The sequence below is a fragment of the Misgurnus anguillicaudatus genome, chromosome 2, assembly GCF_027580225.2.
Source record: "Misgurnus anguillicaudatus chromosome 2, ASM2758022v2, whole genome shotgun sequence".
Classification (NCBI taxonomy): domain Eukaryota; kingdom Metazoa; phylum Chordata; class Actinopteri; order Cypriniformes; family Cobitidae; genus Misgurnus; species Misgurnus anguillicaudatus.
The window spans coordinates 46,955,927-46,967,664 of NC_073338.2; the positions used below are offsets into that span (position 1 = coordinate 46,955,927).

General features: G+C 34.7%; 1 long non-coding RNA gene across 1 annotated transcript; it reads left to right on the top strand.

Moving 5' to 3' along the window:
- The first annotated feature begins 2,763 nt into the window (after positions 1-2,763).
- LOC141366133 (uncharacterized) lies at positions 2,764-5,771 on the top strand. The gene is made up of 4 exons (XR_012371198.1): positions 2,764-3,015; positions 3,375-3,458; positions 5,386-5,460; positions 5,725-5,771. It is a non-coding gene; the product is annotated as an uncharacterized lncRNA (long non-coding RNA).
- The last annotated feature ends 5,967 nt before the right edge of the window (positions 5,772-11,738 follow it).

An 11,738-nucleotide genomic window follows, 5' to 3' on the forward strand; every position in this document is an offset into this window, starting at 1 on the left:
GTGTCACTGGTATCCATCAAATATGATTTGTGTGCACACATTGTGTAGTATATAGATTTCTGATATGGTCTTACTTAATTTTATAGGGTTCTTTCAACACAGTGTCATGGCAATTTGTATGTATTTTATGAGGTGGCTTATTCGTATTAATTTAAATGACTACAACCATATACGCTGATATTTGTACAAGCTTGTACGATTTACTATCGCCCCTGTCATGTTGGGGTTGGGATTTCATTATATTTTATAATAAGTGTACACTTTGGATTATATTAGCTATATACATAAGTTAAATTATAACCCCAACGGGTTGGGTTGTTTTCTTTATTACCCAACAATTGGTTAAAAATAACCCAGCAGTATTTTTAAGAGTGTATGTTTTTGTATAATTTACTTCATAGAAATTCATAAGAAAAAAATACATGACAAATTCCAGTGAGATCAGGCTGGTCACATACAGTAAAAAAATAATTTTTAAATATATTTCAAAACATACAAAAATGGCCAAAAAATATATGTCCTAAAATATATTTCTAAATATGTTTACAAAAATTTATTTTTACCAATATTTTTTTGATAATTTCTGTAGGCCTATATTTTAAAGTTTATTTTAAAAATAAATAAATATATTTTAAAGCATTTATATTAATGTCGCATTGGAAGAAAAACTTTATATGTTACGAACCTGTATACATAAGTTTGAAAAGGTTGAAATTACATTTTTGAATATTTCAAATACACTTACATACTTTATACATTTTATACAAACTTTTATATTTTGGCCAGGAAAAATATATTTTTTTGCTGTATGGGTATTAGTAATATTTTTATTGCCTCGAAATTCATTTTGAAATTTATGAGGGTTAAGGCAAGGCAAGGCAAGACAACTTTTTTTTGGATAGCACATTTCATACACAGAGAGATAAAAAGTATTTAGAAATAAGAGACAATAAAATCACAAGAAAAACAAAGATACATGAACATTTTAAATAATAATTAAAAGAAAATAAATGTATAAAAAATACAGGAATGTATACAATAATAAAGAATTAAAGAATTAAAAAGAATTAAGAGTACATATAAAACATATATAAAATATATATATTTATTTAAAAATATATTTATTTAAGCTAATATAGCTCATCATTATAAGTAAATTTTACTATTTTACAAGTCAGGCAAAAAATGTAACTCTGAAAGTTAAAACTGCAATAGATCTGATCTACAGAAACAGTAAGCTTAAGTTTGTATCTCAACCCAAACACTACCATACAGCAGTTATGCCTTGCATGTATTTAAGATCTTGTCCGCATTGAGAGGAATTAAGGGCTTGTAAGTTTATACCCCAGGAGAGGATTTACAGCTATTTTGGTCTCATGTAAAGTACTTAACCTGCTTTGACTCTGTAAAATATCCAGCTGAGACTGAAAATGTATGGACGTGACTTCAGAATGAGTAATGGCCCGTGAGTGCTTGGGAAAAGTACACAGAGAGATTACAGAGTAAATCTCAGCATGACAAAAAATGCACAACCAACATTTGAATTAATTGCATTGTTGAATTATGCTATTGTTGAAAACTGCAGGTTCATGTCACTCCCCCATTAAAAAATATGGCATGTCAGAGACTTAAAAGTGATTTAGGATTAATAAAATGTATGTTTAGAAATGTATTTTGTCTTGTTTATTTATGCGTTTTGTCACTTGTTTTAAATTGTGACTCAGCGTTGGGTCAAAAATTGACAAACCCAGTCGTTGGGTTGTGAAGTAAACCAGATAATGTTTATATTTGTCCCAACCATGGGTTAAAACAACACAGCATTGGTTAAATTTAGGGCTGTCAATAGATTAAAATATTTAATCGCAGTTAATCGCATGATTTCATGAGTTAACTCGCGATTAATCGCAAATTAATCGCACATTTTTATCTGTTCTAAATTTACCTAAATGTAACACTTTTTAAGATTTTAATGCTCTAATCAGCATGGATTTGGATAATATATATGCTATATGCAAATGTATGTCTACAACAGCCTGTTTACATTTTCAACAGAACCATCAGCCATAGTTTTATAAATGTTTTTGCCTTTAGAAGACCTTGTTCTTTCTCCATTTCTGTTTGCTGCTGCATCATTTGTGACCTGTGCTGGCAAATTGAGTTGGGATGAGCAAATTTTAAAAAAATGTGTCATTTATATTTTAACATTCTCTATTAAAAAACTTCAAAACAATTGGACCAATTGTTGGAATCTGACAAAGCATGACAGAACTATACCTGTTAATGCAGAGCAAAAACAACATCAATATGCATATATGTTTTTCTTTTCTTGTTTAATTTTGACATTGAGACAGACCACTTTAAGACTGTAGGATAATGCAAGGGTTTAATATAAATGACACAACAGATACTTTTCCTTAACAGTTAACCAAACATTCACTTCAGATATAACAGATTATAGGTCATACCTGCGTGAATTCTTGTCAAAACAGATATTTTTAAACCTGTAATTTTGTGTTAGATGTCTATATATGTCAAGCCCAGTCTCCTGAAGATGCGTATAAATAGCACGAAGTGTCACGCACTCGCGCGTTTGTGTGCATGCGCTTCAGACGTCTGCGTCAGACATCGCTTTTGAGCCTTGTCACTCTTAATAACTCTTTTAACATCAATCAGATCCCGAACTTTATCTCTCTTAATAATTATTTTAACATCAAGAAAGTCCTGCGGTCTATTTTCTATAATTTCTGAATGCTTTTTAAAACGAACACTAACAAATTTCTGTAGTTTTCACAGCATTATTACTGTAAAATGAGCAAATGCTTACTGTAGAACTTGTATACAGCATGTTGCTGTAGATCTGCAAAGCATCATGGTCTTTTTTCAACGGCGGGTAAATTCTACAGTAAAAATATTTTTCCTGTGAATCACAATACAGCAATTTCTAAAGGATTTTTTTCTTCAGCCAAGGAAAGCTACGAGATTCCACACTTTCATCTGAATTTTTACTTCAGAAAGGTATGGGAAAATTTGCTAATTTAATTCCAAAGTTTACTCTTGTAAAGTCTGTTTGTTCAACTTTAAGAGTGCACTGAGAGAGAATGAGCAGCACACTTCACCGTCTTGTGTGTGCATTTTATTACCACAAATATATAATTCTGCATGATTTCGATATATATTCTAGTTTGGCAACATTTTATAACGTCATTAGTTTAGAGAAGGATAATAATTTAATAATAATAGTAATTGGCCGTGTCTCAATGCTTGTTTCAGAATATTAACAATTATAAAGTTGACTGTTATTCTTAGTTAATAGTAAATTGTTTAATATGCTTATGACTTGTGAATCTAATGGTCAGTTAACTTAAATAAACCAGGGTTGATGACGTATGCGAGTGCGACCTCCGCAGGCTGAAACCAGTCTCTCGAGCTGAAAGAAAACGCAGCTGAGGAGATATGAGGTAAGACTTATCCAGCCTTTAATTTAATTATAGCGTTAGCATTGTGAACCAAAATTAATTTAAAAGTGTGTATATTTATTGGCGCGATATTCGTTTAAATCTCACGTTTTTTTCTCTTGCTCGCTTACGTTGCTGCCTGAGGAAACGGAGCGGGCCGATACGAAAGAAAGCATAACACACATTTTTCATAATTTCACGATTTTTTTTACCGTTTCTTGGTCACAAAGTGTAGTTTTAGGACTAGTTCAGTCGAGAATGTATATATATTATATTTAAATCTGCAGTCGATTGGTAAAGATAGCGCCTGTTTGAACGTTTGCTTAGTGAGATTCGGTAGGTATGAGAACCAAAGCATGAGCGGACGTCAGTGTTCACTCGCCCCGCTGACCACCGCCCTCTCTGGGCTACATCTCCGACAGATATTCCCTGGCTCTCATGTTGGCCTTGTTTGTTTTTGATGGTCAAAATGAGATCAAATCAGCAGTATTTGGTGTCATAATGAAACTATTAATCGTTTTCTTATTCATATTTAGTGTCTTTTGTGTTTGTTATTGTTTTGGCGCGAGGTGAAAGTTAATAAAACTATAATTTTACAATGTTACTATGCTTTCCCATTTATTCTTAACGCGATACGAGCACTCGATTATTATTACACCTTGTTCTTGTCAGTACTATATAAAACGGTTATTTATCAGTGTCAGAGAGATGTTTTTGCATGCTGCTCATAAATATATCAGTGGCGATATCTCATAACATGTTTTAATAGTCACGTCACGATAAGATAAATGATCAATGTCCACATTTAAAAGCTGCGGTGCTTACCTGCAGTTCCACGGTGTTTTCGCGTTCTGATAAGAGATATTGCTTCAGAAAAAAATAGTTTACATTCCTCTTTCCAAGTGTTAATCGTCCACACGATGTGACAAGACATAACTCCCATTAAAGGTGCAGTGTGTAATTTTTAGTAGGATCTCTTGACAGAAATGCAAAATAATATACAAAACTATATGATCAGGGGTGTATAAAGACCTTTCATAATGAACCGTTATGTGTTTATTAACTTAGAACGAGACTTTTTATCTACATACACTGAGGGTCCCGTTACATGGAAGTCGCTGATCTTTGACGGAATAGTTGCTTCAGATTGGGATTCACAGACTGATTTACGAGCTATAGGCTTGTCGCGATAGTCTGTGAAACGGTGATTACTGGTGCTTCAGCCTCTCACCGTTTAGATCACTTGCCCACCGCGACACCGTCTTTCACCAACGTTTTGATATTTTTCTTGTAATTAAATCATTTAGTTTCGTTAGAGAGAGCAAACACTTACAACTGAATGGTCTTTCTCGTTTTTGTCATAATATTTATTGGGCCGGGCGTATGCAAGCGCTGCATTTAAACAGTTGCGTGATTCAAAAGTGAAAGTAAAATGCGCACGTCTGCATGAGCATTTATAAGCCCCTCCCACACGGTGATATCGGTATCATCGGATTTGTCACGTGCTGATTAACCGGTGGGAAAATTCTGTCACCGCAGCAACCCTAACGAGCTAGTGAACTAATGAGACGGCGCGTCTGTGTTTGTCCGTGTTTGCGTGCAGTTTTTCCATTCAGAGATGAGGCTGTTTAAAGGACCTCCATTCACTAGGTGGCGGAATGATACGAAAGGTGAAGCGGTTACTGTGCCGTTATCAGTAGAATATCGCATAGCTCTTAGCCAATCAGATTCGAGAACCAGAAAGAACTGTTGTATAAATTAATATATCAAACATGTTAAAGTACACAGAAACCATGCAACAGAAAGAAGCTGTTTTTCTCTTGGTTGATGCAAGTTATTTTTGTACAGTATTGACACACTTTTACTCTTATGAATATTGTACTTGTGATTTCTAAAAGTTATTTTTTTGTTTGTTTATTTTGTGTTACAGGAAACTTCCACCTAGAGTAAGCAGATGCTGAGGCCCAGATTTCCATGCTAAGCACTCCAAGGCTCATCATGCTCGGTATGATCCCAGCACTCAACATAATAGATGCCAATTTTAGGGGTTACTTCATCTATAAAGCGTATTTGTATCAAGTCACTGTGTGAACAAAGTTTTATGTCATCTTGCACGTATATTCCAAAATTCTCTAGTGGTTATTGATCTAATAGGAAAGAAAGAGGTAGTTATAGGGCTAGTGTTTTCGATTAATTTTGCTTATGTAAAATAGTAAACCATATCAGATTGAATACTGTGCAATGTCAACTTTTATTTAATATTTTTTAGGAGAGTCCAATCTGAGGGCAAAAAATGGATGCTTTCCATCGAGTTCTCCTCCAATTGAGTGACGGTTGTGATTTCACTTCTGCTCTAGATTTTTGCGTCATACTATGTATGAGGCAGCCACTACATTGGGATTTATCCAGAGGTAAGCACTTATTTGTTTTTTTATATAGTTTTGACTAAGAATGGGAACAAATATTTGAGTACTCATTCTTTAACCAACTACCCGATTAGTAAAATACTTCTTAAAGTGTTTTTTTTTTTTAAATGAACTGTTGTGCTATTGTTAAATATCAAACGTTTAATTTAACTCGCCATGCAAAAGGTAGAAAAGCAGCACAGCTAGTCTAATACAGTGGCAGCCGGTGACTTCTTTTTTCGAGGGCGTTTGTCACAACATGTTTGTAGCCCATCATGTGTGTGGTTCGTCATTTCAAAATATGTGTTTGGCGCGTCGAGTGAAACAATACTTTTCCATTCACAAATTAACAAATATTTACCATAAATTTCACTGTTGTATCACTAACTGTAAACTGTAAACTCCACAAACCACCAACAGAGCATATAAAAAAATTAAAATTGTTTATTTAAAAGTAAAACACTGCGAAGTAAACTTTTATGTATATGTCATCAACCCATCTGTCTTGCTTTTACATTAATAGTCAATTTCTTTCATTACAGGGTAGAGTCCAGCCCAGGAAGTCAACTAGTTCATGTCCAGATTTAAAAGAATAATATTTCTGAAAAAAAGGTCTTGGAGAAAAACAATATTCAGGTTTGAAATCCTGCTGTAAATGTAAATCATTTAACTTTTATGCATTTGTAATTTACCAGAAACTTTTTAATAAATATTGATTGTTTTGTGTGTTCAGAAAAAAAGTGTTTTTGTATGTTCAGAAAAGTGTTGAAATTAAATGAAACATTCACAGAAAAATGTTAACATATTTAAAAAAATGTATATGTTCAGAAAAGTTTTGAGATGTTCACAGAAAAAATGTAACACAAAAAATTTATGCTATGCTATTTTTAATTTATGATTTTTTGTAATTTAAAGTGATAAAATAAATGGCATTTTTGTGACAAACAGTGTCTTCATTTTACAGTACACAAAATAAATGCAGTAATCCCTATTACAGTAGTAGTTATGAAATACAGTACTGTGATTATTACTTTAAAAGAGTTTACAGTAATTTTAATTTTACTGCAATTACATTTACAGTAAGAATACTGTGAAATGAAATACAGCAACTTACTAGCTAATTGCTGCCAGCAAGTTACTGTATTTTTCACAGGATTCTTTTTACAGTGAAACTAAAAAGTGAAAGAAGACGCATCTTTGCTTTATATGGATTTGGGACGGTACACCTCACAGAAAACGTGCAGATAAAGAAAACTGCACGTGCAAAAAAACGTGCATTTTAGATGTTTAATTACCATTTAAAGCATTGGATTAGACGAGAGCTTAATGTTCTTATTTTTATGAAGCTCCGACTCATCTAGACAGCGCCAGTCACTTGCTGCGTCTCAATTCATCCAGCTGTGGGTCAAACAGAAATTGCCTGTTGCCTTAATCGCGCGTTAATAAAATTAGTGCCGTTAAAATGAATTTGCGTTAACGCGTTATTAACGCGTTTATTTTGACAGCCCTAGTTAAATTACAACCCAATGGTTTGGGTTTGTCCCTTTTTGACCCAATGCTGTGTTAAAATTGACCCATCATTTTATAAGGTTTAAAGGTGGAAAATGCAAAGTTTACCAGTCTTTATTGACCTCAAATACAAAAAAATGGATGGATAGATTGTCTATCCAAGTCCTTATCACAATAAACTGTACACCCAACAGGAAGACAAGACCCTGTCAGGGATCAATCTAAAAATGCTGGGTTATTTTTAATTTCATTTTTATCTTCAGCGTGGAGTCAAAAAAAAGGACGAACCCAGTCGTTGGGTTAAATTAAAGGTACAATTTGTAGAATCTACCGCTAGAGGGCGCACAATCAAAACAATAACAATCAACACATCTCAGAATTAAGTGTTCAGACAAACACAACAAAGTTACAATCTACAATGATTTTTCATTTAATTCAAATGCGTTATGTTACTTTGCAATACAATAATTACCTCTTGAACGTACACTCACCTAAAGGCTTATTAGGAACACCTGTTCAATTTCTCATGAATGCAATTATCTAATCAACCAATCACATGGCAGTTGCTTCAATGCATTTAGGGGTGTGGTCCTGGTCAAGACAATCTCCTGAACTCCAAACTGAATCTGAGAATGGGAAAGAAATGTGATTTAAAGGAGCGGTGAATCAAAAACTCAATTTTAACTTGATATTTTGTTATATAAGAGGTCATAATACTTAAATGAACATCCTGCAAGTTTCAGAACTGAAAACGTCCGTGCTACTGAAATATAACTGTCTTTGGCACCAAGCCAGCTAAACACTCCAGTCTAAAATTCGGAAATCTATGACGTCAAAGTAGAATTGAAACACCTCCCCATAACCAAAAGGACAAGTCTACTTTTGTAGCCCCGCCCACAGCTTCGCGTGACACGTGTGTCTCAGTAAGTAAACATGTCTTTAAAGATTGACAAATTTAACCAAACTGACTTTTTAAATACATTTTTTTCTGAGAGACTTTTATTTTGACGCGGTGATCTGTTATGATACCATGGAAATGCATTTTCGGTTGTGGAAGAACCGCGTGGGAACAACACAGAAGCTAAATACTTCAATTCGGAGGCTTGGAACTTAACATTAGCAATATGCGTAGATAAAGTTTGCTTGTGAAGAAGTTCCAGCTCGTGTGGGGAGCGTTTGTTAACGTTGTGTACACGGATTCATTTGTAAAGAAGTCGATGCTGGATTTGCAGAGAGACTCAGTCAGAAGCACCACTTATATTGGATCTGACAACAATGACACAGCAGTATAATTCACAGTAAGACATTTTACTTTATTTAAGTTACTGCGTTTCACTATTGCTTTGTTAAAAGAGATTGCTTGATGTGTCCTGTTGTAACATCCGTGTCTAAATACGTTTGTTGACTGTTTTAATTTACTAAAAACATTAAACGATTAATAAAGGTACAACACTTAACAATACGACTGTAATTTAAAGGTAGAAATATACAAAGTTAGTTATAAGGAAGGATTTATCAACCGCAGTTTAGATTCTGATGCCCGTTTACTGTGTTGTATACGGTAATTTAGGCAAGTTGTAATTTAGGCAACTCAACAAAGCTTATTTTTTATCATATAACCGTGGTATTTAACATTACGTGAATGTAAAAGCAACCTCACAAGCACAATAGAAATATACAAAGTTATTGATAAGGATTTATTAGCCGCAGTTTAGATTCGGATGCACGCTTACTGTGTTGTATACGGTAATTTAGTCACGTCGAGTTTTGTTTCTACTTTAATATACGTATTGTCATTTATGTGTATCATGTTTAGCACCCAGAATCTTTTGTGTCTCAAACATATTTGTGTTCGGCTGCTATTTTTATCACATTAATGTTTTTAAAACATTTCCCTACATGTAATGACGGGGAATGAAGCTGTCCAATCATAGCAGTGGGTGTTTACGTTCAGGTCTTCAATGCGGCCCGCCCCTTCAAACGAACCATTTCTCAAGACAGCCAATAATCCATGTTACAAAATAGCGTATTACTTATTGCTTTTGATGTTTTTGAATGTAAAAACAACGTGAAATGCATAAGTAGACATCAATCAACGTCATAAAGCAATAAAATCGACCAATTCACGGCCCCTTTAAGCAATTTTGAGACTGGAAAAATGTTGCCTGGTCTGATGAGTCTCGATTTCTGTTAAAACATTCAGATGGTAAAGTCAAAATTTGGCATAAACAGAATGAGAACATGGATCCATCAGGCTGGTGGTGGTGGTGGTGTAATGGTTTGGGGGATGTTTTCTTGGCACACTTTAGGCCCCTTAGTGCCAGTTGGGCATTGTTTAAATGCCACGTCCTACCTGAGCATTGTTTCTGACCATGTCCATCTCTTTATGACCACCATGTACTCATCCTCTGATGGCTACTTCCAGCAGGATAATGCACCATGTCACAAAGCTCGAATCATTTCAAATTGGTTTCTTGAATATGACAATGAGTTCACTGTACTAAAATGGCCCCCAGAGTCACCAGATCTCAACCCAATAGAGCATATTTGGGATGTGGTGGAACGGGAGCTTCGTCCCCTGGATGTGCATCCCACAAATCTCCATCAACTGCAGGATGCTATCCTATCAATATAGGCTAACATTTCTAAAGAATGCTTTCTGCACCTTGTTGAATCAATGCCACTTAGAATTAAGGCAGTTCTGAAGGTGAAAGGGGGTTCAAACACTGTATTAGTATTGTGTTCCTAATAATCCTTTAGGTAAGTGTAAATTGTCCACAGTAAGACGCACTGTTTTTATTGTCCATATAACGTTAGAGTCTAATACAAACTCATCTAGTGATCGATATAATAGCACAACATTTTACAAATCAAAACAACTCACCTGTCGAGTAAAACACAAGCAAGATCGGCATCTCTGTCTAGTTGAAGGTTGTTTGTGAAGCTATCTCCATCCAGATAATGCGACACCGTTATTGATCCTCTATCTTAACAAAGGATAACATGGATATTAACATCATTGATGTGCGACTCTGTCACTGTTTAAAATGGCAATTTTCTCACGACTTAGTAATCAGCTGAACAAAATATATAGCACTGGCCTAGTGGTTTTTGGATATTTTACTGCAAATATCTTACAAATTGTATACCTTTAACCCAGATAATGTTTATATTTGTCCCAACAATGGGTTAAAACAATCCGGAGTGTTTATTGTGTGGAAACGACTGGCTGACATTATCACTTACTTGTCATATATAACAGGACATCTTTTTTCCAGTTGCATCATAAACATATTAATGATGATGAAATAATTGTAGTTATCATGTACAGTAAGATGTTTTGCACTGATGTGTAGTAAATGTCGTATGGATCATTAACAGAAATTATCTTTTGTTCCTGAATAAGCACTAATTTCTGTGTTCATTTTTCCATGAAGTGGTACTTGAGGGGGGAAGTCTTTAATTCGAAGTTTTGTGAAACACCTGATAGACCGCTAACATTATGGGTGAATGTTATAGGAAAAGCTGAGGCTGGTGTAACCGTACAGCTGTAAGAGACCAGAAGTGTTCTTCGGGGAGCTCTTCGCTTTGATGATCATACATTTCATCAAGACTTTTGAAGTCGGGCCTCCATACAGTTTTGCTTGGCTTGCAGCAATTTCACTTTTTTGGCCTCGGAGCTTCTGCAATTATAGAGATCATTACACAACATCACCTCACTGCCAAACAGATGGGATGAACTCTATAGCAGTGCTTTAGTTACATGCTGAGCATGACATTAATATTCTCAACCCATATTTCACCGGCTTCTTCAGAACTTACATTGACTTGTTTCAGAAGCTGAACCATTAATGTTGCGTTGTTTGCCAACAGAAGTAGGTTAGCAGTTTATTTAGTGACTGCATTGAGTTCAGAGCAAATCATTTAAAGGTTAACAGCCTGCAAATGTTTATATAGTGTATATCTTCCTAGTTTTAAAGGGGACTTTTTTAAGATGTCGAGTAAATCTTTGGTGTCCCCAGAGTACAGGGAAGTTTTAGCTCAAAATACCCCACAAATAATTTATTATAACATTTTAAAATTGCCACTTTGTAGGTGTGAGCAAAAATGTGCCGTTTTTTAAAATGCAAATGAGTTGATTTCTGCACTAAATGGCAGTTAGGGTTGGATAGTGCAGATTAAGAGGCGGTATTATCCCCTTCTGACATCATAAAATTTCAATGACCTATTTTTTCACGTTGCAGAGAATGGTTTAGCCAAAAGTTACTGTGTTGAACTTTTTCACATTCTAGGTTGATAGAAGCACGGGGGACCCAATTTTTGCACTTAAACATGGAAAAAGTCTGTTTTTTATTATATGTCCCTTTTA